General features: G+C 41.3%; 1 pseudogene across 1 annotated transcript in view; it reads right to left on the reverse strand.

Annotated features, from left to right (window-relative positions):
- Window positions 1-26,267, reverse strand: part of LOC308631827 (nucleotide sugar transporter SLC35D2-like) — a 49,874-nt pseudogene that overhangs the window by 13,128 nt on the left and 10,479 nt on the right. Inside the window, exons 2-9 of the transcript XR_014024311.1 lie at window positions 25,359-25,392; window positions 23,434-23,520; window positions 17,302-17,369; window positions 14,237-14,308; window positions 13,419-13,487; window positions 9,859-9,961; window positions 8,612-8,704; window positions 1,020-1,087 (exon numbers count right to left, since the gene is read on the reverse strand). The product of XR_014024311.1 is annotated as a nucleotide sugar transporter SLC35D2-like (transcript). The remainder of the gene's footprint in view (window positions 1-1,019; window positions 1,088-8,611; window positions 8,705-9,858; window positions 9,962-13,418; window positions 13,488-14,236; window positions 14,309-17,301; window positions 17,370-23,433; window positions 23,521-25,358; window positions 25,393-26,267) is intronic.

Below are 26,267 nucleotides of genomic sequence, written 5' to 3' on the forward strand. Positions count from 1 at the left end.
AATTATTTACTAATAATTTATTTTACTACTCATGCAAAGGAATTGTCCAAGTTTTTAGAAGATCAAAAAGGGCACAAGAGCTCTCAACAGATAAAGATATTTCAATAACAAAACCCTAATTATTGAACGACCCTGCAGCCTGGACATCTCTCCTCAGAAACTTCCCTGAATACTGCAAGTACAGCACTAGGGTAAAAGGTTGTCATTGCTATATATTTATGTGAGGAATGAATCTTGGGCAACTAAGGTCATGGTGACAAAGACCAAAACCTGGCACTGAACTCGAGATGTCAGCTGACTTTTCTTTTCAGATGAACTTTCAAAAATCAATAGGCAATGTCATGTTTTGGAGTAGAATGTGATATTAGCATCACTTTCAAAGTCAAAACAGTTTTGTGCTTGCTTCTGACCTCTTGGGCTGAGCTCTCACTGTCCTGGATCAAGGTCAACCCCTTTTCTGTAGGATCCCTCATATCCGGAGTGTATTGGTTCCAGGACTCCCGTGGACACCAATATCCGCAGGTGCTAAGTCCCTTACGGAAAATGGTGCAACGTTGTCATAAAACCTGTGCCCATCCTTCTGTACTTTAAAATATCTCTAGGTCTAAGTTTGCCTAAGACAATGCAAACTCAATGTAGATACGTATTAAACTGAATTGCCTAGAAAATAATGACAAAAATTAAAAGTTGGTCAGGCTCAGTATAGACTCAATTCTTTCCGAGTATTTCCTATGCACTTTTCATTGAATCTGCAAATGCAAAGCCTGTGGAAATGGGGAGCAGAATGGACTTTCTGGAGAAACGTAGATAAACCTGGACAAAGGGACTTGGACAGATCAGGAGAGACGATATTCAACTTGTCAAGAGGAAAACTGCAGTGATAGAGAGGGAAAGAAGGGGTACAGCTGATGTTTCCTGTTTATTCTTTTGCACTATTTGAATTATTTACTAATAATTTATTTTACTACTCATGCAAAGGAATTTTCCAAGTTTCCTTCTTCTTATCTATGGTTTCTTACCCCAAAAAACAGGAAAGAAGAAACTGCAGGACAAACAGGACATTCTTCCACTGGTTGAACTCAGTAGCCTATTATTAAAAAGAAAAGAAAAGAGTGATTAGATTAATGACACTGCAGTTCAAATCTGTGAGTCTGGGTACAAAAACCATCTTTCCAAAAACAAAATCCAATTTTAAAAGTCCTAGGTCACACAAGTTATGTGACAATGGACAAATTTACTTTCCTCCCCGAATCTCAGGTTCATCGCACAAAATGGGAAATGGGGGGCGGGGCGGGGACCTTCCTGCACAGGCTGATGTGAAGATGAAATGAAGTTGAACTCCACAGGTGACAAGCTCAAAAAAATCAGTAACATTGGCAAGGAAAGTTCAAGTTCACAGACTGTTTTCAAGAATTTACATCATGGACAAATGAGCTAGTATTTGCTATTTACATAGCAATCAAATAATGGAGGGTGAAGAATATGATAGACAAGTTTAAACAAACCATGTAGAAATGACAGGTAACAATAAAAAGGAGTATTTTATTTATAATTTTTCTCTTGCCTGCATCCAAAACTGATTTGTTTCTTCCCCATCCCCCTCTCCTTCCCCCCTCTCCCCCTCCTTCTCCCCCTCCCCCCATCTCCTTCCCCTCCCCCTCCCCTTCCTCCTCCTCCTCCTTTTTTTTGATAGCAGGTATTGAACTCAGGAGCACTTAACCACTGAGCCACATTCTCAGCCCCTTTCATTTTTATTTTGAGGCAGGGTCTTGCTAAGTTGCTCAGGACTTCCCAAATTTGCTGAGGCTGGCTTTGAACTTGTGATCCTCCTGCATCAGCCTCCCACGACACTGAGATGCGCCACTGCATCCGGCTCAAAACTGATTTTAAGGCGACTCAAGACCACTTAAGCAATGTGCTCAATAACATGCTTAGATCAAAGTTCTATTCTCTTTCTACTAAGCAATACTTTGCTAGCCAAGTTTTAGCAACTGAATCATTTAAAACTATTTAAATAGGTTTTCAAATTGTTATTCAAGGGGCTGGGGATGTGGCTCAAGCGGTAGCGCGCTCGCCTCGCATGCGTGCGGCCCGGGTTCGATCCTCAGCACCACATACCAACAAAGATGTTGTGTCCGCCGAGAACTAAAAAATAAATATTAAAAAAAATTCTCTCTCTCTCTCTCTCACTCTCTCTCCTCTCTCACTCTCTCTTAAAAAAAACAAATTGTTATTCAAATTTTTAAACAATTAAAAGGGAATTCTCTCCTCCAATTCATACAGCCTTGCACACTTTGCTGACACTGACTCATTAGTAATACTCTGCCCCATCTCCTAACAAAAAGATACACAAAAACTCAGAAAGTCAAGGGTCCTATGTGGAAGCTAGGTAGAAAAAGGGTAGAAAAGGAGGGATCTCATAAAAAAAAGAAGAGAGACCAGTAGAATGGAGGAAGGGAACTAGAGGAAGGAGGGAATAAAGGAGAGAGAAAATACTGGGGAGAGAATTAGCCAAGTTACATTGTTGTACTGTGTGCCTGTAGGAATACACAACAAGGAATCTCGATCGTGTTCAATTATAATGCACCATAAAGATGTTTTAATAAAAACAAAAAGAAAAGATAGACATTAAACGTTGATAATTGTTGAAACAGGGGATGGGCACATGGGGTTTGTTTATTATTCTCTACGCATCTATATGTGCTTCAAAGTTTCCATCATTAAAAAACAAAACTTTTTAATGCGTACTTTGGGAGCCTGGGTGTAGCTCAGTGGTAAAGTTCGTGCTTAGCATGGGTGAAGCGCTGGGTACATTGACTCTTCACCCAATTTAGTTTTTACAAATTTTAGCTTTGTTTCTTTTTTTAAAAAATATATTTTTTATTAGTTGCTGATGGACCTTTATTTACTTATTTATATGTGATGGTGAGAATCAAACCCAATGCCTCATACTTGCTAAGCAAGTGCTCCACCACTGAGCCCCAGCCCCAGCCCCAGTATTGCTTCTTTAGTTATAACGAGGCTGACTGGGCAGGGAGGCACATGCCTTTAATCCCAGCTACTTGGGAGGCTAAGGCAGGAGGATAATAAATTCAAGGCCAGCCTGGGCAACTTAACAAGATCCTGTCTCAAAAGAAAATAAAAATAAGGGGCTGGGGTTGCGGCTCACTGGTAGGGTGCTTGCCTAGCATGCATGAGGCCCTGGGGGTTTTGGGTTGTTGTTTTTGTTTTGGTAACAGGGATTAAACCCATGAGCCTTAACCACTGAGCAACACCCCAGCACTTTTTGAATTTTATTTTGAGACAGGGTCTCACTAAGTTGTTTTAGTACCTAAGTTGCTGAGGCTGGCTTTGAACTTGCAATCCTCCCGAGCTGCTAGGACTAAAGGTGTGCACCACCAGGCCCGACTGAAGCCCTGAGTTTGATCTCCGGCATCACAAAAGTAAGTAAATAAAGGACTGGGAAAGTAGGTCCATGGTACAACACGTGTCTAGCACCCATGAAGCCCTGGGTTCAATGCCCAGTACACAAAAATAACATCATCATAATAATAATGCTGTACTAGTGGCATTTTAATAATCTAGCATAATAAAACAGGAAATAATTAAAGGTGAGTAATAATAAAGTAGTTCTTCCTTTAGACTTACTGTTGCAGTCCAAGTATGTTGGAGTATTTCCTTCACATGTAAAAACTATAATAACCCTTATATCTTATAGAGTGCAAGAGGCCTAACATATTCAAATAGTCTTTGTCTTTTATTTTTCATTAAATTCGAGTCATTAATTAATTTTGAGATGAGGTCTTTCTGTGTTACCCAGACTGGTCTCAGACTCCTGGGCTCAAATGACCCTCCTGCTTCAGCCTCCTGAGAAGCTGGGACTTCAAGTGTGGGCCTCTGTACCCGGCTAGTCCCTGTCTTAATGTGGTTTGATTTTTGTACTTTGCAATAATGTGAAAGTGAGGCTCATTCAGGAGGAACCATCTTCTTCATGGTGCACTTGGGGGTTTTTTAAATGGGAAAAACAAGTCCTATCTTTTCACCCTCATTCATCAACTACAATACACTAGATGTACTTGGGACCTACTGCAGGGATTCATGGCTAAGCAAAGTTCACCCACTGAGTATTTTCCAAGGGCCTGATATGTCAACAAGAGGAGCTGTCATCTCCGACCTCATTGTTCAGAGGTAAAACCAAGGTGCTGTTAAAAGATCTGCCAAGGATGTAAATCCAGAGTCCTGACTGAATTGCCAGGGTGGTGAGTCACCAGCAAGTTTTGCCACTACCTCTCCTTCTCCCTCTTTCCTGCTCCCAGTCCACCAGGAAAAATGACTCAACCAATTTTTCCTATCATTAAAAAGAAGAGTGAACCTTTGTTCTAGCCCATCCTTCAGCTTTCAGTACAGTTAACCCAGATGTGGCCAAGAAGCCGGAGCTTTCTATTGTAGGCTCCCAGATGCTCACAAATTCCCAAGCTTTACCTGATTCAACAAACAAAGAGCACTCACCACTCTCTTCTACAAAGTTGCTCATGTTTTTGCATCCTGATTATAGTACATATCCTGCATCTTCCAGCATCTCTTATCAGATATTTTAAAATTAAATAAAATATCTTATCAGATATTTTTAAATTAAAATATAGTCACATTTTTTACTTTAACTTTGTACATGAATTAAAAGTTTAAAAATATTTGTCATTTTAGAGAACCCCCCCCTCGATTTTAGTTGTAGATTAACACAATGCCTTTATTTTTATTATTTATTTTTATGTAATTCTAAGGATAGAGGCAAGCACTCTACCATTGAGCTTCTCTTCTGGTTATAAATGTCTTCCATTTCTCTTATAATTTTTATTAATAGTAAGCTTATAAATTGAACTCTTTGATCCATTTGGAATTTTAGTAAAAACTAAGCACTAAGGTAGGTAAGGGAAGTTCTGTTTGAAATCTTCAGAGTCTGTCAAAGGGAAGAGGAAAGATGGGGTCAATACTGGGGTTTTCCAACACACGAAAGAATAGAAGGAGAATATTCTTCCCAAATGTCAGAATTTAACAAATTTCAGATGCTCCTTGACTTACCCATATGGTTACTTTCCAACCAACCCACCATCAGTTGAATATGTCATAAGGCAAAAATGCACTAATACACTAACCTACTGAAAATCAGAGCTTAGCCTGGCCTACCTGCGCTTACATGTAGCCCACAGTTGGGTGATATCATCTGAGCAAACCCCGATCTGTGTGTGTGATCACGTGTGTGGCTGACTGGCAGCCGTGGCATCTGGACAGAGGTTCATACCACACCAGCGCTCGCACAGAAGAACAAAACATAAAATGAAGTATGGCTCCTCCTGAATGAGCCTCATTTTACATTATTGCCAAGGACAAAAATCAAACCACATTTAGACGGGGACTAGCCAGCTGCGGAGGCCCACACCTGAAGTCCCAGCTTCTCGGGAAGATGAAGCAGGAGGGTCATTTGAGCCCAGGAGTTTGAGACCAGTCTGGGCAACACAGCAAGACCTCATCTCAAAATCAATTAATGACCCGAATTTAATGACAAATAAAAGACAAAGACTATTTGAATGTTAGGCCTCTTGCACTCTATAAGATATAAGGGTTATTATAGTTTTTACATGTGAAGGAAAGAAACATGAACAGTTTATCTATCCAAACAAAATAACTGCCATTACATACAGCAAAGAATGTGTTTCTAGGGCCAGAGGGCCTGGATCTATCGCCTGCGGTTCTTGGAAGTTTCTTAAACACTAAGCCCTAAATTCCTTGCTATAAAATGGGGTTGACAGCAGTACTTTCTCTCCCCAGGATGGTTCTAGGAATGTCATGAGATAGTTCATGAACGATGCTTTGAAACACACTGATATAACAGTTCCTCAATAAATATTAACTATCACACAAGAAAATAGGAGAATGGCGCATAATCATAGCAAGCCTGTGGCAGCTTCTGAAAACCCCAGGTTACAAGTTTAGAAGTCAATGATTTGGATGTGGGAATTCATGTCCCTACAGAAGTGGTATTATAAGCTGTATTCCCAGGCCGTTTTACCCATAAGTTCCTAATATTTCTTTTGTCACTCATCATAGTGCTCCTACAGGAAAATATGCTCTCAGTCCCAAGTAGGCATTCTAGGAGTGTGTAAGAATTTCTAAACTTTTTTTTTCCCATGCAAAGGATCAAACCCAGGCAAGCTTTTACCACTGAGCCATATCCCCAACTCAAGTGTGTACATTTTTATTCCTAGAATTAAATGTATCTCTGAAACAGCTACAAGATACCAGAATTCCAGAACAGATACATTCCAGTGATTCAACAGAAAAACTCAATTCTATTCTATAATAATGAAATAGACACACCACTAGGGCCACTTTGTTGAGACTCATAATTTTGTGTAAGGTCGCTGACACCAACTTGGTTTAAAATGGACTAATGACGGGTAAAAAATAAATATTGTGTTTTCAGACATTGCGTCTGCTGGAGAGGTGCTGGGGGGAGGAGCTCGCTCCGTCTTCCAACACTGAACTCACAGTGAGTCCCGGGTTCACACAGTGTCCCTACTAACCTGAAACAGAGAGCTCTTGATCAAAACTGATGCCTGTTGGCAGGTTTTGATATAAATACATGGACATGGCTGTTCACCCCTGGGGATTTGGCTACTGGGCCCTTCTGTAGCTTCCAGCTTCTGGGGGAAGAACTGTGTAGCTGAAGGAAGAGCAATCAGCCTGGCCATCTACCCCAGAAGTCCTGCAGCCCAAAATCCTTCAGAGCCTGAAAGGGCTGCAAATACAATCAACTTCAATGACTGTGCTCGTTGTTACAACAGAAGAACTGTCCTCTCAGAAGCCCTCTGAACCAGCCACCCAGTCCAGCAAAGGGAGGGTTAACACCTGGCCAGAAGGGGGACAGTGAGCAGAGGCAACCTGATGGGATTTTTCCCCTCACCCCTCATTTCCTACATGAACTTAAACATCACCTCTCAATACAGGCAAAATTCATAGAAGCTGCCCAAGCACGGTGGTGCACGCCTGTAATCCCAGCAGCAGGCCTGGGAGGCTGAGGCACGAGGATCACAGGTTCAGAGCCAGTCTCAGCAACTCGGCGAGGTCCTGAGCAACTCAACAAGACCCTGTTTCCAAATAAACTATAAAAAGGCTGGGATGTGGCTCAGTGGTTAAACAACCCTGGGTTCATTCCCTAGTACAAAAAAAAAATCATAGAAGCTGTGGGGCTTTCAACTTAGAGGAGTCGGGGCGTGTATCCCTGGAAGCCGTCGTGATGAACCTTAACATGGGAGTGGCCATTCCCTGGCAGACCTGTCCTCCTCTCCCTCCCACTGGGCCTGATACCTTAAGGCTGGCTGAGTATACCTCATCTGCAATGCTTGGGACCAGAAGTGCTTCAGATTTTTTTTTTTAAATATGTAATGGGTGAAAAAAATAATAAGACATCTTGGGAATGGAACCCAGGTCTGAACATGAAATTCACATGTGTTTTATATATACCATGATCACATGTAGCCTGAAGGTAATTTTATTCATTATTTTTAGTGTGCCTACATTTTTACTGTGACCCACCACAAACAATTCAGGTGTGGAATTTTCCATTCGTGGTGTCGCAGTTGGTACTCGGGAAGCTTTACATTTGAGAGTAGACAGAAATATTGGGCCTAATTGACCATCTTATCTGTCTTTCATGAATAAGCATTGGCTAAGTTAAGCAGGGCAAATTCAGAAAGAACAATACCTTTTCAACAGTCAAAGGTAGACCCTGGAATGTTTAGATGTAAAAATGGTACGATGTCTGGGGTCTCTTTTAAAATACTGCAGAAGCTGGAAGAGGTGAGGCTGGATGGGAACAGATAAAATCAGCACAGCTAAATGCCAAGAAGCTGGGGACTGAGAGAGGACAGTTCATGGAATTATTCTCCCTACTTTGCAAATGTTTCAAAATGTCTATAATTAAAAATAACAAAGAAACCCATTTTTAAACTATCAAAATTTCTTTCCCAAGGAAGTAATTTTCCCAGGGTCCTCACATCAACAAAGAAGGACAGTGGGACTCGGACTCCGAGATTTTGATTGTTGTTTTCCAAAAATTTGCAAGTCCTGAGTTCTTGTCAACAAGATCCTGCTGCCTCCGTGTGTCTAAGGGTGTTAAATACCAGGCACATCAAACACCTTTTTCTTTTTTAATGTGGTGCTGAGGATGGAACCCAGTGCCTACCACTGAGCTACAACCACAGCCCTCAAACAGCTTTTGATTTTCTTTTTGAAATGGAGTCTCATTCTGTTGCCCAGGCTGGTCTTGAACTATTCTTCCCACCTCAGCCTCCAGAGTGTCTGGGACCAGGGTACATGACACCATGCCCAGCTCCCAGACATAACATTTTATGTACCTTCCTGGTAATTCTATATACATAGGGATCTGAGATGTGTGTGTGTGTGTGTGTGTGTGTGTGTGTGTGTGTGTGATCCTATATACTATATATAAGATATGCATGTATGCATTTTATTTCAGTGAGTACCAAATGTTAAATATTGAAATTTTAAAAGATGGCTAAGGAAAGTTGTATTGACCATTTTATCCACTTACCTGCTGAAGGTCTCCGGTGGAGACACTAATAATAAGAGTTGGAATGATCATGAAGCAGGCATTATAGAAAAGCACCCCATATTTCCCTAGTTCCTACAAAAACAAAGAAAACCCCACTGAATTTCAGAATACAAGCATTAAATTTCCTGGAGCTATTTATTCAACTACGAATCTACACAACGTTAGAACATGTATTCTCACCGACTCTCTACTGGAATATTTTATAACAAATTCCCAACAGAAAATGCTTCATTTCAATTGTATTTTGGTTTCAGAATAAATATTTATTTTACACCAAAAGCTACAGACAAAATGGATGAAATGAAAAGGAGGCCAAGTTTCCACCCCCTTGGACATTCTGACTATGTGAGCTTTTCTTTTTGTTTTAAAGAAATCTGGAACACAGTAAAGGAGATGAAAACTGTTCACATAAACAACTCCTTTAAAACATCTGCACTGTCTGCACTGAAGAAGAGCCCTGATGTATTCACTTCCACAGAAGAGGCCACACCATCTCTCCCCCAAACAAGGCTAACCTATTGTGGTTTTTCAAAAGGCAACAAACATGTTTTTGTAAAACCGCCACCAATAAAAGAAACAAATGGCCATAGAGATTAAAAAAAAAAAAAAAAAAGGCTTGTTAGGGAGAACTCCCTCCTTCTACACAAAGAACCAGGAACAAAGAGCCATATGGCCGGCTCATCCTCCACAGCTTCCTGGAACAGCTGGGGCCTCCACTGCAGCAGACCCAGGCCAGAGAGCTCCCGGCTGGCCCCTGGGGATCAGAGGAGGCAGGTCCTGCTGGAGGATGCACCAGGGATCCTTTCCAGGCTACTCATGTCATGGGTGAGGAACCTGAGGTTGGAGAAGCTGAGGTTCAAAGTCACCATGGCCAGGGAGAGCCGGGGTAGGTCCCACCTGCAGACTCCACACTCTCCAAACAAGTGTCCCGCCCCGGACTTTGCCGTGGTCACTGATGACCGAGCTGACGGAGCCATGATGTGCTCTGCTGTTGTCTGTACATTGGGACTGTGACAACTTCTCCCCTCCTATCTAATTTTCACCCCAAATTTTCCAAGACTAAGAGTAACAAGAACATACACAGATAAGATAATTAGGATAAAATGAGTGATTGATCAATCGTATTACATAAACTATGTGCCAACTGTAGAAATCCATTTCCATTTTTCACATCTTCTTGGGGGCAGATGATAAAGCCTAAAGCCACAGGAGGGAAGAGCCTGTACCTTTGGGTCCATTTTCTGCTTGGTATACACTCCATTTGCTGCAGTGAAGATATCATTTAGGAATACAATGACGTAGCCTTCCAGGTTAAAAGCAAGGTCAGACCTGGTAGGAGAACAAAAGACAAGGGGGGTGATTCAGGAACTCCTCCTCCCTTGGCCTCAAAGCCTGCCTGCTTTTCCTAATCAAATCCACATCCAATGCCAGTAACAACCTAGCAACACTTATACGGCATATTTTCCCTTCTCTGCTGGAGAAAGGTTAATTTTGCCTCCAGACAAAAAGAAAACCAGCCAATCGGGTGGCTTCAACTTAATTACACAGAGCTTACGACCCAGGGACTGTACCCATCCCCCTGCAAGCCCTGTCTTGCTATCTGGAAGTCAGCGTGATAACTGGGGAACCCTGACTCTCCTAAGGGGAGACCCACCAATGGCTTTGCTTATTGCTGTGAACAGGGCCATCCCCAGGGTGCAGCCCTTGTGGGACAGCAGGGGAGTGACTGGGTAAGAGGGCCCTATGAGGACATGATACCTCCATCTGCTGCCAAACAGTGCCCTGTCCATCTAAAGGGCAAGGCAGACACCCCCAGGGTCTATAAAACTCTTACCAAGCCATCCTATTCCTGTGGTTTTTGAAACAATCTTTTTTAAAAAAAATAATGCCAATATAAAAATGTTTGGGGGATATGACATAGATGTTAGAGAACAGTAATTGATATATGATGGGATTCACACACTTGCACTTCATCCTTATAGACAATACCAGACCCATGTCAGAATTCACAACTATCAACTTCCAGGGAAGATAAACTTTCCCTCTATCCTGTTAGGTTCAGTACCTGGGGGCCTGTGAATGAATGAATATATGAATGTGTGAATTAACATATGTATGTATGGATGGACAGATGGATGAATGGATTGACAGGATTTCACTAAGTTGCCCAGCTACCCTCCCACTCCTAGCCTCAAGCAATCCTCCTGCCTCAGTCTCCTAGAGGTGTGGCCACCACAGCCAGCTGGGTCTGACTAATTGACAAAAGACAGATCAACAGGAAAAAAGGAACACAAACCTTATTCGAATTTTACATGCACGGGAGTTCACAGAAAAGTAAAACCCAAAGAAACAGCTTGACAGGGGGACTCACATGACATTTTAACAAAGGATATAGGGTTGGACATCAAGGGACAAATAAATTGTGGGAAGTGACTAGGAAATATGCAAGGGAAATAACGGAGGAGAAAGGTTGTTGGGGTTTAAGGTGTGGATTCATTTCGGTGCTGCCCGGGGGCTCTCTCTTCAGTGAGAAGAACTGCCCTCCTCCTCTCTCCAGTGCAGAAGGGGCCACCTCCACAAAGACATTTATGCCTGACTCTGAGGCCTCCGTTGATTCTCAGTTGCCTTTAGCTCAAAATAACCTTTATCCCAAGGTGGCATATTGTGTGGTGGCATATTTGGACTCCCCCGCAACATCGAAATAAGATCATCTCCAACCAAAGGGAACACAATAGAGAGGCCAAAACTGCATCAAAATCTGCATGCCAATTAAATCATATTTTTGCTTGAGACTTCCACTGGTATTACCACCTACAAATATCTTTGTGGGAATGCAAATTGCTTTCAGGTTATTATCATACATCAGAATTCTCCAGTTCCATCACAATAAGGGGATTTTCCTCAAAGTAAGGGTCTTTACATCTCTTGCCCACTCACGCCTGACTCATCATGGAGAAGCGTCTGCGCTCCACAACACAGCAGAGTTGTGTTAAAACAAACGGAGGCTGGGGTGCAGCTCAATGGTGGAGCACCTGCTTAGTGCGAATGCGTCCCCGGGGTCCATCCCCAGCACTGCACAAAGAAACTAACCTGACTTTGGCTTGAGGACGTCTCCAAGGGAGAGTCCTCACACGATGCACCACAACCTAGCTTAGTACCTAGACTAACTGACTGAAAGCCGAACTTTGACAACACACAGCTGAGTCTCAGCCCATCACCAGGCTTGAGTCAGTTGCAGGCAGTCAACTCTTGAGACCATGCTCGGATAAGGCGAAGGCTCAGTCCAGCTGCCTCTGTGCCTCACTTCCATTTTCCGTCCATAAGGCTGCCTGGTGCACTGTTGGACGGAGCTCTCTGAGTCTACGCTGGCTCTGAGAGTTACAGAATTTCCAGACTGTTCCTTTGCTCCAATACACTCTGCTAAATTTGTCTAAAGTGTTTCTGTTAACAGCTGGATAAGGAGGAAAAGTCAGGAGTCTAGAGGCATGGGGAGAAGAGGTCTGGAGAGGCTGAAGGAAATTCCCAGAGTCCTCAGCCTCCCCATGTTGGGGGGCCAGGGGTTCCCAACAGCCATGTTCCCACACCCGGCAGGGTGACCTGGTCTCAGGTGTCTTACCTATCAGTCATTTAGGCCAGTACTAAGTGCACAGAAGTGTGAGTGATTTACTTGCTATATAATCAGAGCAGATTCATTGCTGTCATTTAGAGTCATCTGAAGATGATTCTACTTCAATTTTTTCTGGCCATGTGACTTGCTTTGAAAAAAAAATGTAGGAGGAGGAGGTGACACTTGGAACTTCTGGACAAAAGCTTTACTTTACTTTGCACATGAGGAAACTGATGCCCAGAGAAATGAGAAACAGCTTAGAACCCAGGAAATTTAACTGCAGGCATACATTAGGCACCATACTATAAAAGACAGGAAGCCAGGCACACACCTGTAATCCCAGTGACTCGGGAAGCTGAGGCAGGAGGATCAAGAGTTCAAAGCCAGCTTCAGCAAAAGCAAGGTGCTAAGCAACTCAGTGAGACCCTGTCTCTAAATAAAATACAAAAGAGGGCTGGGGAGGGGGTTCAGTGGTCAGGTGCTCCTGAGTTCAATCCCCAGGGCCCACACCCCCCCTCCAAAAAAGACAGGAATCTGAGTATTCTATACACTTGCAAATGCAAACTTAGACTCCTGAAACCATTGGCTTGTGTCCCAAACATACAACACGTTTAATGACAGCATTCTACCCCTGGGGTCGTCATACTCCAACAGTGTTGGCCCACAGCCCAAAACACTTCATGACAGCTCTCTCCCTTAGATACCTCTAAGGATATAAAACAACACTCAAGGGCTTCATAAATCTGTTCTGGGATTTTCTGATGCTGGAAATTGAATCCAGGGCCTCATGCAGGCTAAGCACACGCTCGACCACTGAGCTACACCACCCCCAACCCAAATCTGTCATTTTTCATCAAATACCTAAGCACAGTGCAAGTAAAATTTTTCAATTGAAGACATTTGGTAATAAAATTAAGTAGTTACTACTTTTCTGTGAAAGAGAAAATGGCTGTACTAATGCTAATGTCCGGCGATGCTTGCTGTATTCATGCTCAGAAATATTCTGGCCACTGAGGGAGCCCATCGGGCACTCACAGGAACACTCGCAGGACGGCATGGGGATTCCACTGACCTCAACAGCTTTGCCTCCAGCTCGTGAATTCAACTGCAGCCAGGTGGAAAATGAAAAACTCAGGAGGGGCTGGGTCTATTGTCAGAGGCACAAAGAGAGAGTCTTACCCAGCTGCTATGAAAGCCCCCAGGATGATGGCAAAGACACTGGCCACGATGCCCAACGAGTACTGTTTCCTGTGGAAAATGAATAAGCAGGAGAGGAGGGGGCGGGGTAAATGTGGATTCTGTTTTTGAAACAAACTGAACCGAGGTATTAGGCGATTTACCCCCCAAATCTGACAATGCTTCATGTAGAAAAAGTTCTAAAGTGTTTATAATTCAGACCAAAATTATTTCTTAGACCGTTTTCTTAATTTAATCATAAACTGGTATCTCTGGTCACAAGGGAGCTGCTGGGACAAAATAGGGGCGAGCCTGCTGCTAGGTCCGGTTTGCAGGGACTTGGATGGAGCATTGGAAGGTCAAGATAAAATTCAATACTAAGGCTTAACACACTGAGCCATCCACTAAATTTCATTCAGATAACCTTCACAACAAAATTAAAAATTGCCCTTTTGAATGCCAGCTTGAATATCCTCATGAGAAACTTTTACACCGACGTTAAAAAATGAATTCACTCTGATGTTCTGTCACAGTCACTGCATCAGAACTGCTTTCCCTGATATCCCGCCCCCTGTCCTCCACGGACCACCTTCCCTCTCTATTCCCTCTGCCTCCCCGGACCTCCAACTGTGTGAGGGTGATCGATTTTCCCTTTATAATTTTCTACCATGAACATGTGTTATTTGTCTAATGTAAAATGAAAGACTTAAGTCAGCCACTTGGAAAGAGGGCTGGATGGCTAGAATCTGCCAGGTAAAAATACTGCAGGGGACAGGGAACACAGGGGAGGAGCGGGAGGGGGGGGAACAGAAGTCACCCACCTGAGGACGATGGTCTCCAGGAGCAGGGTGAGCGGAATGGTGAACTTCCTGAGCACCGTGAACATGGGCAGGCTGTTGGGAAGAGGGGCAGGCAGGCGTCAGACTCCCAGGGCTGGTTCTCCTTGTTGCTTTAAACAGGTTTTCGACTTTTAATTAAGCCCATTCATTTTTCAACTTAAATATATCAACCTGAATTCTCCTGTCGACCTTTAATAAATCATGCTAAGTAATAAAAGCAAACAGATGAAAGAATTTCATGCCCCTTTCACATGCAGACTCAACACAGATCCTAAGAAGGTCTCAACTGGCTTCCTTTTCCTTTTCCTTTGGAGAAACGGACAAGCAGATTCCAAAATTCACATGGAAGCTCAAGGGACCCCGGAAGTGGAACAGGAACAAGGCACTTTCCCATTTCAAAACTCACCACTAGGCTGTGATGACCCAGCCGTCAGCACTGCGTTCAAGGTCACACAATCTGCTTCCTACTGGTTTACATATGTTATCAATGAACCAGAAATAAGGGTCAAGAAACAAATCTCTATAGCTGCGGCCAACCAATTTTCAATACAGTGGAAATTGTACCTAGATAATACAACAGAAAAGGAAAGAACAGTGCTTTCCACAAAGGTCTGAAAGGTTGGCTGGGACAAACACACAGCCACGTGCAAAAGAACGAAATCCGAGTCCTACCTCACACCATACACTAAAAATTACTTCAAAATTACAAGGGCCTGAATATAGGAACTAAAACTATAAGACTCTTAGAAGAAAGCATAGCAGATCTTTATGACCTGGGGTCAAGCAAAATCTTCTCAAATACAACATTAAAATTACAATCAACAAAAGAACACATCGATAAATTGATAACAGAAAAAAGAAAAAAAATAGCTACATTGGACCTCGTCAAAATCAAAAGCTTTCACAAATGGATGCTGAAATGACACAGATGTATATGCAGTGGAGGATTATTCAGTCTTCAAAAGGAATGAAATTCCGATATGTGCTACCACATGGATGAACCTTGGAAACGTCACTCTATGTGAATAAGCCCACCAGAAAAGGACAGATATTGTGTGATCCCAGTGAAGGACAGCAAATTCAGAGAGACAGAAAGTAGAACAGAGATAACCAGGAGGTAGGGGATGAGGGAAAGAAGGAATTACAGTTTAATCAACAGAGTTTCATCATGGGATGATGAAAACGTTCTGGGAACAGATCGCAGCTGCAACTGCACAACACTGTGAATATACTTAATGCAACTGATCTCTGCCCTTAAAATGTAACTTTTGCAGCTCAGGAGGCTGAGGCAGGAGGATTGCGAGTTCAAAGCCAGCCTCAGCAACTTAGCAAGGCTCTAAGCAACTCAATGAGACCCTGTCTGAAAATAAAAAATAAAAGAGGGCAGGGCACGGTGGCAATGCCTATAATCCCATCAGCTTGGGAGGCTGAGATAGGAGGATCATAAATTCAAAGCCAGCCTCAGCAAATTAGTGTGGCCTAAGTAACTCAGTGAGACCCTATCTCTAAATAAAATACAAAAAGGGCTGCGGATGTGGCTCAGTGGTTGAGTGCCCCTGAGTTCAATCCCTGGTACCAAAAAAAAGAAACAAGAAAGAAGGAAGGAAGGAAGGAAGGAAGGAAGGAAGGAAGGAAGGAAGGAAGAAAGGAAGGAAAAGGATAGACTTTTGCAAATCATCAGCAACCAGAGACTGGAGCACAGGAAGCTAAGATGTGAGGCAATTAGGGCAAGGTGACTGCTCTGTCCCCAGAAGGAAGCTCGAATCCCCAGAGACCTTCACAGGGGCTGCTCCACCTGGGGGTGAAGCAGCACCACCACCGGTGGCCTCCTTCGGCCTCCTCCCACCTTCCTCCCACCCTCCTGCACAAATGCCCCTCTGTTTCTGACACCCTTTGCACAGACCTCTCTTCTCGTCCTTGGGTCTTCCTTCATGTGTGTTCAACGAGACTACACAGGTCACACCACATTTTCTGGTTAACAGATGGCTTTGTCTTTCCCAGCCCTCATTTTTAGTTTTTTTGCAGTGCTTTTTTTGTTTTGTTTTTGTTTTGGTACCCAGGATTGAACCCAGGGGCGCTTAACCACTGAGCCACATCCCCAACTCTTTCTTTTTCTTTTTTATTTTTTTTGAGACAGAGTCTTGCTAAATTGCTTAGGGCCTTGCTAAATTGCTGAGGCTTGGGCTGGGGATGTGGCTCAAGCAGTAGCGCACTTGCCTGACAAGCGTGCGGCCCGGGTTCGATCCTCAGCACCACATACAAACAAAGATGTTGTGTCTGCCGAGAACTAAAAAATAAATATTAAAAAAAATTCTCTCTCTCTCTCTCTCTCTCTCTTTTTAAAAAAAAAATGCTGAGGCTGGCTTTGAACTCACCATCCTCCTGCCCCTGAGCTGCTGGGATTACAGGTGTGCACCGCCTTGTGAGGCTTTTACATTGGATTTTTCAGCAAAAGTAATCAAGGGATACTGAAATCAATGCAGTGGGAATGTGAGAAGCAGACGGTGCACAGCTGAATGTGTCTGTTGTTTATTCCCCGATCAAACCCAACAAAACGTTCCTGCTTTTATATGAAACCAAAAATTATATACAACCATATTCACATAAACAAATCTACCCAGATAAATCAGGGCTTCTTTAGCTTGATGTCTACAGAGCTCATGTTCTACACTGAAATGTAAATGTATGAATATAAGCTTTTTAACATTCCCAAAGGGGCTGGGGTTGTGGCTCAAGTGGTAGCGTGCTCGCCTAGCATGCGCGAGGCACTGGGTTCAATCCTCAGCACCACATAAAAATAAAATAAAGATACTGTGTCCACCTAAAAAAAAAAAAACTAAAAAATAAATATTAAAAAAAAAACATTCCCAAAAACATTGGCCAATTCAACTCAAAACTATAGCTTCCTTTCTTAAATTACTAAGTAGAATTGCCTTCTCTATGTGGCCCAAGGGAACCAGGGCTTCCTGCAAAATCAAACTTAGTTTTGCAACCACTGGAAGAAGATGGGTTAGTCAGCACCCCGCCACCCGTCTCCCTCTCCGTACCTTAATTTACTTGTGTCTGATAATCCACTGAGGTGGTTTCCGACGTAGAGGAGAGGAAAAGGGAACAGCTTCAAATGAAATATAGAAAGCAAGACAGAAAGAAAATTTGGTTAGAAATCCAACAGTATGCCTTCCTCTGCATATAAAAATGGTAACACTCATTTTGAACAGCAGGCAAATCATGTGGGTTCCTTTGTCTGCTCAATGGTGGGTTTTCCAGAATCTAAAATATTGTGAGGGGTTTCTCTGTGTGTTTCTCAGTAGATAGGAGAGCAGTGACATCGTTATCCAGGGGCGGGCCAGGGGGCACAAGGTAAAGAAACTGAACCCTTGACCTTGCCCATTTTAACAGAATATTTACCTAAAGGATGTGAACAAGGAACTCTCTTACAGGGAGACCCAGGTTGGACTGGTGAGTTGAAGATGGCTATCTGTACTTTGTGGTTAGCAAAGGCCAGAGATAAGGTGTGCCGATTCTATCTGTGCGTATATTTACTCCTCTGGACCAAGGCAAAGCCTCCTGTCTCTTACTGAAAGGTCACCAGGTTAGTGACCCTTTCAAGGTGCATGCTGGCCACATTACTTTGGAGTTACTTTACCTGTTTTAAAGGTCTACAGTGATTAAACATCTACTAAGGTCAAACAGGGTAACTTCTGTATTTGAATTGGGTTCACCACGCACTGAGCTCTTGAGCTATTTTCCAATTGTCAAGAGACATACTATATCAAATATAGGAGAAACCCTCAGAATGTAAGATCTAGTCTTGAACCCGGAAAAGAAAGTATCCTTTCATAAGATCCTTTGATAACTCAGCACTTATTAACTGATCTAATAGTCCACAGCTATCAAGGTGAGGCCAACATTGCTTTTTCTGCTAATAGGACCTTAAGCACGCCACTCAGATAAGATATACTTTGAAAGGTTTTGCAATACTGCCATCTACCAAAAATAGTTATAAAGTTTTATGAGCAGATTTGACCAAGAAAGAGAATATAAGGAAGATGGGATCATGGATCTAGAAAGTTCCCCTTTACTAGTTAAAATTCTGGCTAACAGCCTCCAAATTACTCAACAAGAACAAAGCTGGCAGGATCACAACCTAGAGGATCTGGGTATCGAAAAGGACCCGTGAATCTCATTTCCATTTATAATTCAATATAAAAACAATTCTGACTTCTAGGTTCTGGTAACAGTAAGTTAGATTATTTATGCTAAAATTCCTGGCTGAGAACAATTTTTTTAAAATGTTAGATTAAATAATTTAAAAATCTTCATAAAAGAGCTGGAAAGACAGAGAGGAACCCCTTGGCCAAAGATAAAAGGAAAAACAGAACCCAGAGACACAAGGTCAGCCAGAGGGCGGCAGAATTCTATCTCCACTGTTGAGCCATGCTGGAATTCTTCCCCTTTCAAAACCAAAGGTGAAATTTAGACTTCTCCAGATGTTAAAAGAATTATAACAAATCTAGTTTTGTAGCTTTTAATCGGCTTTCTTTCAATTTTAGAATTGGGAAGCCATCTAGACCAAAGACGGTTCAGAATGCCGGGCCCCACCGTGGCGCAGGCCCCATGTGGAAGATGGAAGTGAGGCCCAGCAACAGGCCAGTTGGTTACAGTTCAACTGGTTACAGCTCCCAGCTGTCCTATTTGGATGCTCTGAACCTTTGTCCACTTGTAATTGGTTGAGACTCAGCTCCTTATTACAAGAGAGGTTACAGTCCACTTACACACCAAGTTAGTTTATAGGTCACTATGTACAAAGAAATCTTTAGGCCAAACTTAAAATATATACAGAAGCAGCTTCAGGCCAAACTTAACCCATTTAACACAGACCAATGAAAACCATGGTAATCCACAGCAGCAGATCATCACTAACGTAAATTCTACAGGAAGCACTCTGACCAGTAAGAAAAAGCAAAGTGTGAGATGCACAAAGAATAGAAAAGGAAGCAGTAAATATATGGGTAGATATAAATAGATATTTATTTTTTAAAAAAGAGGAGATAAAAATATATTGGAAATTCCAAGGTAACTACACTAAAAGAGCAGGAACAGAAAAGTTCTACCCACTTCATATTATTAAACACTTTTATTCACCAGGAAGATTTACCAATTTAAAATTTTAAGCAGCTAGTGATATAGACTCAAAATTTAAAAAAAAAAATGAAAACAATTCTAAAAACCCTGACAGAAAAGCCAAGAGAAGAGTCAAGTCCACACTCTCACAGGTGACAGGACAGTCTCTCCCATCCCATGGGCTCTTCTTTTTTTTCCTCATATAAAAATAATTACATTTTTAATAGTTGAAAGCTATTTGACAGAACTTTCTTTTTTATTATTCTAATTTGTTATATATGACAGCAGAATACTTACAATTCATATTATATAGAGAGAGCACAATTTTTCATGTCTCTGGTTGTATATGAAGTAGAGTCACACCATTCGGGTCTTCATACATGTACTTAGGGTAATGATGTCCATATCATCCCACCATATTTTTTATCCCCATGTCCCCTCTCTTCCCCTCAAAATGTGAGCCAGATTCAATACTTTAAAGATGTCAATCCTGCTCAAATTGATTTATAGTTGCAGTGGAATCCCTTCCATCCAGAGGTAGAGCTTATGTCCCTTCTTAAATTTGGGTGTAACTGTTATGACTAATACAGATGATATGTGACCTATGAGAAAAGATCATAAAAGGCAATGCAGTTGGGGTCTTGCTTGCCAGAACTGTCACCCTTAAAGGCTGTGGCCTCCAGATAAACATTCTTAACCCCTTGCCCACCATCTTGTAAGGAAGCCCAACTAGCCTACACTGGTGACCATAAGGTGAAACTAGGAGATAACAGTAAGAGAGATTGAATGACCAGCCTCCAGCTGCACTAACCAATTCCTTAATTAATTCAGTTCTAGCCACTGTCTGTTTACCACTATATGGGAGCCCTAAACCAGAACTGCCCAATTGAGCCTTTCTGAAACTCTTTAATTACTATGAGAGATAATACAATGACTATTGTTTGAGTCACTAAGTTATAAAGTCAAAATAAGTGGAAAGTATCTACCAAAAACCCCACTTATTGATGAACTAGTAAAAGCTTTCCCTTTGAGATCAAAGAAGCCCATTGTTACCATTCCTATCAACAAATACTATATAGTAAAACAAGTAAAAGAAATAAAAATTAGAAGGTTGAAATAAAACTATAATTTTTGTTGTTTACATAAAAACCCAAAGGAAGCTACAATAAATCATGATTAATATTCCACAATTTTCAATTCCAAAACAGTATAGAAAAGTTATTATATAGTATGTACCTCTAACTTGCCAAATAATATATTTTTAAAGATGTGTGTGTTTCCTATATCATCTAGAAATGCAAAGGGCCAAGAACAGGACGGGAAGCCTTGCTCTCCTGGATATCAACACTTTCCAAAAGCTACAGTAATTAAGAAAGTGTGATGATGGTGCAGAAAACACAGACAACGGAAAGAGCAAAGGCGGTCCAGAAACAGACCCATTCCCATGTGATCAATGGTGCTGTGATACAAATGACACAACAGAGAGGGCACATTTTTCAATAATCTGTGAAAACTGAGTATCCACAGGTGGGGGATGGAACTGGACCTTCACCATATGCAAAAACCAGTCCCAAATGCATTAAAAACCTAACTCTGAAAAACCACATGCCTCTTATCTAAAACAACAACAACAACAACAACAACAACAACAACAAAAAAGAACCTTGTGATTCTGATGAGGGTAGGGAAAGATTTCCTAAGTAAGAAAATTAATGATTAATCAAAAAGACTGATGAAACTGAACAGCATTAAAATTAACAACTCCTCTTCATTAAGATGCATGATTAACAAAATAAAGATATAAGGCACAGAGAGCAAAAATGCACCCTAGAGTATCGTACACAACTAAGAGAATTCTCCTCAATAGTTTTTGAAACACATACACCAACCAGAAAAAAACAAGCTCAAGAGGAAAATGGACAAAAGGCTCGCAGAGCCCTTCACCAAAGAGGACACTCAGTGGCCACTGAACAATGAAAAGGTGCTCAGCCTCCTCAGAGAACAGGGACGTGCAAATTAAATCCCACCAGATCAGCAAAATCTAAAACAATTAGCCAACCAAAGATTGGCAACAGGGACTCTTATGCCTGCTCATCAGGGTGTGAGCTGGTGCCTCTCTGGAAAGCAGTCTGACCCCATCGGCCAAATTTAAAGACACCAGGAGGAGCCAGCAATTGCACTCCTTGATGTACACACAGAGAAACTGGTGCATACGTGCTCTTATGACCAGAACCTGCTGTCCCCTCCAAAGTGACAGTACTGGAAATAGGGCCATGAAAGAGATGATCAAGGTCATATGGGTGGGGCTTTTATCCAATAGGACTAGTGTCCTAATAACAAATGAATAGACAGCAACTGTGGGCACCCACACACAGAGGAAAGGCCACATAAGGCTGAGAGAGAAGGCAGCTCTCTGCAAGCTAAAAAGTGAGACTGAACCAGAAATTAACCCTGCCAGCATCTTCTTCTTGGATTTCCTGGTGAGAAAATACATTTCTGCTGTTTAAGCCACCCAGTCTGTGGCATTTTGTTTTAGTAGCATTAGCTGACTAACACATGTTTACTGAGTTTCGACCCGAAGCATGTTCAGAGAAATACTTTTTGTTTTTCCTAGCCCCTAAACTGGAAATAGCTCAAATTATCACAAACAATAGAAAAGATAAGTAAATGAAAATAGAAGATACAGCATGGATAAATCTAATCACAATATCAAGTGAAAAAAAGTAAGATACTAAAAAATATAGAGAGTTTGATTCCCTTTACATAAAGGGCAAAAACAGGTAAAATTAGACTATAGGATTTAGGGAATGTATAAAATTTTACAAAGAAAGCAAGTTATTATGTGCCTGGGGATGTGTCTCAGTGGTAAGCTTTTGCGTGGCATGCTAAAGGCCCTGGCTCCCTCCCTAACAACACACACACACACTTACAAACACACACACACACACACACTCACACACTCACACAGTTATTACTTATAACATTCAGAATAGTGGGTAATTTGCAGTTCCACTTCATGAGTTAAGTAATCATTCTCAAGGGTAATTATTCACTCAATTATCTATTCAAGCATGATGACTTATTCTCTATGTATCGTACATGTATGAAAACAACTTTTAATTCTGAAAATGTTTAAGCTTTATACTGCATCATAGAATAAGTACAAGCAAGCCAACGACACTCTAGTTTCATTCATACTGGTTAGGCTGATCTATATCCTGTGCCTTAACATTTTATTTTTCTCCTTTTGCAGAAACCCCTGATCACCGCTGTCATAATCATGTGCTATCTGGTGACTAACCCGGTATCAAGGATGCCGGCTTGTCTCAGACCTTAGAGACACAGGAGTAAACTAACCACATGCCATCCACCCTCAAGGGGCTGCTATCTGATTATTTCTCCTCAAAGCCAAATGCCGTCATCCTCATTTAATGTCACCTGACATATGGAATTAATTGCCTGTGGAACTAATTGCCCACCTAATGTCTGGCACTCTGCAACTGTTCAATTAAAGTGTGTTTATTTCATAATCCCAGAAGAAATGGTGGACCTCATGATTCTAATTCCACATGGAAAAAAAAATCTCCTTTTTTTTTTCAACATTTATCCAGCTGTATTCTCCATTCCACTCATAGTTTCTATCAACAGGGTCTACAACTGAGAACAGGGAACAGTAGACTAGAACCAAGGGCCAAGTCCAGCCTCTTGTATGTATAAATAAAGTTTTATTGGAACACCACTGCACCGACTCATTTGCATATCATCTAGAGCTGCCTGCAGTTGCAATAGAAATGATCCAGCCCATAACCAAAACAGTTTGCCAATTCCTGGTTTAGAATTTGGTTGTTTCAGAAGACACATAGTATTAATGTTAGGTGCTAAACACATACTTTAACCATTACTGCATTACCTAAATGGACAACTGCAGGGTGCATATCTTTATTAAGACCTTTCCACCTGGTCTAAACAGGGTGCATAGAACCAGGCTGCTCTCTCAGGTCAATTTATAATTCTAAATTATTTTCACATCTTCCATTACTGCTTCCATCACCTACCTTTACAGAAATTTTCTTGTCAAAATCAGGGAAATTAATTATTTTATTTAGCTTGGACATATACAGTATCATTATGGTGGCTGCCATCTAAAGGAAAGAAGAGAAACTTTAGCAAAACTCTTGGAAAGACTGCTTGAGGTACAATGACATTATCAGAAGAAAACATACAAAAAAAAAACCCACAAAAAAATCACTCTCCAGGTTCCAGGAAGAATAAGTAAATAAATAACCATTTCACAGAATGCTAAAACTGCTTGTCTTGCTACTAGACAGATTCCACCAGACTACAGCAAAATGTCCCACATGGAGGAGTCTCTCTCTCTCTCTCTCTCTCTCTCTCTCTCTCTCTCTCTCTCACACACACACACACACACACACACACACACACTCACACACACTCTCTCTCAGAGATCCAGGAACAGTGACAGTGGAGAAAGGGTATGTTATCCCTGACACTGACCACAGCTGGTGAGGCCACACATTGATCCTGGACCACATTTCCCATATCTATGCACATGCACCTTCCCCCAATACAGGCCAGTTCAGGGGAGAGAGGAAAAAAAAATTTAGGAGAGTTACACACTTAAACACTACTTTTTAAAAAAATCCTATTTTTTCTATAATACAGAAGAAAAACTTAGAAGAAATGAACAGGAACAGGAAAAAAATTTAATGGGTTTCTTTGTCTCCCCAGGCTAGTTGGCATAGCAAAAATATCTCATTCACATCCTGTAAATATGGAACACATGTAATTGTAAACCTTCCACACTGTTATTTTGAGATAAAAGAAAAAAATTTATAAAACTTTTATTATCATTTTTCTGTGCAAATTTTAAAACTTATTCCATTTTATTTATACTAGGTTGCAAAAATTTAAGAAATGCTTCAACATGACTGTAATTCAAAGGTTTTTTTAAAAAATTTTTTGTTGTTGTAGATGGAAACTATACCTTTATTTTATTTATTTATTTTTAGTTGGTCCCAAGGATCAAACCCAGTGCCTCACATGTGCAAGGCAAGAGCTCTGCCACTGAGGCACAACCCCAGCCCCAAAATCTTGATCCTAAGAAGTTTATAAATAATACTTTCATAGATTTGTGTAACTCACACACACACTCTGAATTATAATTAGTCTTCATATTTTTGTTTCACTTCATATTTCTTGAAGAAATTAATAGTTAAATATGCAATTCAGACTTTTTTTTTGGTGGTGGTCCTGGAGGTTGAACCAGGGCCCTGAGCTTGCTGAGTTCCATCCCAGCCCTTCTTATTTTTCATTTTGAGATGGGATCTTGCTAAATTGCCCCAGCTGGCCTCTAACTTGTAATCCTCCCCAAAAGCTGGGATTACGGGCGTGCACCCTCAGGCCCACACATGTGTTTTTTTTTTTCCCCAGGTCTAATGGTCTCTTCCCATAACAAGCTACAAATCAGAAAGGCATATATACTTGAGCATAAACTAATGGGCTAAAAAACATTGGATTTTTTTTTTAATTTGGGGATTATCCAAGGCTCTACTACATACTCACTGATCTTTTTTTAAAGTGCTTTTTTTCTACAACTTACTCTCTCTCCCTCCCTCCCTCCCTCTCTCTCTCTTTAAAAAAAAAAGGGCTGGGGATGTAGCTCAGTGGTTATGTCCCCCTGGGTTCAATCCCTGGTACAAAAAAAAAAAAAAAAAAGGATTTTCTTTTAAAGTTTCCTACATGACACTGATGCAGGGACCACATATATAAGAACCAATGCTGTAGGGGAAAAAAAGAAAATTTGTGTCAATATTTCATATAGTCTCACCAATAATCCCATGATCCTCTGGCTTCACCCAGCTATATAAATTGTTAAACCATAATCTTAAGCAAAAGCACTTAAAATATCGTCATGTACACCAATGACCTGTTAAGAGGCCGATTTATTTTTTTCACTTACCTGACCAATTCCAAGAACAATTGGTGATGGGAAACTACAAGAAACACAGAATAATAAATCAGTTTAGCATCAGAAAAATGTGAAGACAATATAGAAAACATAGTGACAAGAATTACTAAAAAAGCTTAGACAATGGAAACAATACCAGATTTACTCACTTCTCATTTGTTCATTTTTCTTTCCTTTATTAACTGATCATTGTTCAACTTGGAAAATTTCTTTTACCCTTGTATATAAAACGGCTGATATTACTGTTTATGTAGAAAATCTAGAATAGTCTGATGATAAATTATTCAAATTAATAAAAATAACTTTAGAAAGGGCACTGATTACAAGAAGACCTCTACAGAGAGAAGCAGTAAGATGATATTTAAAAAAAAAAAAACTAAAGATTTAAGTAAAGGTCACAGGTTGGAAACTCAACATCATAGTGAGGTCCGTTACCTAACAACTGGTCTATAGAATCAATGCAACCTCAGTCAAAACACCAACAGGAAACTGACAGGTTGATCCTGAAACTGAATAGACAGGCAAACAGCAAAGACAATCTTTTTCCATCTTGAAAAAGAACAAAGTTGTAGGTGTGACTCCACTAGCTGTCAGTATTCATTTATAATAAATGAGATCGTGTGACATTTTGGGGTTGAGCCTGGTCCCTACCTCACTCCATACTTAAAGGGCAGCTCACTACCTGAACTGGCCCATCCACTTTCTCTGGCTCCCAGACATTCTTTCAGAGCACTAAGAAAGCTAAGATCTCCCCAAAACACTTGGTCCTCAATCTGTTCAAAGAGAAAACACACCTGAATCAGGCAGGGTCAGTAAAGAGCAGTGCACTAATCTACCCCATCAGAGAAAATGGAAGGAATGGCTGAACAGAACCACCGTGAGAATAAAGTGAACTCCAGC

The sequence above is a fragment of the Spermophilus citellus genome (assembly GCF_964194105.1).
Source record: "Spermophilus citellus genome assembly, chromosome: 12".
In the NCBI taxonomy this organism is placed as follows: Eukaryota; Metazoa; Chordata; class Mammalia; order Rodentia; family Sciuridae; genus Spermophilus; species Spermophilus citellus.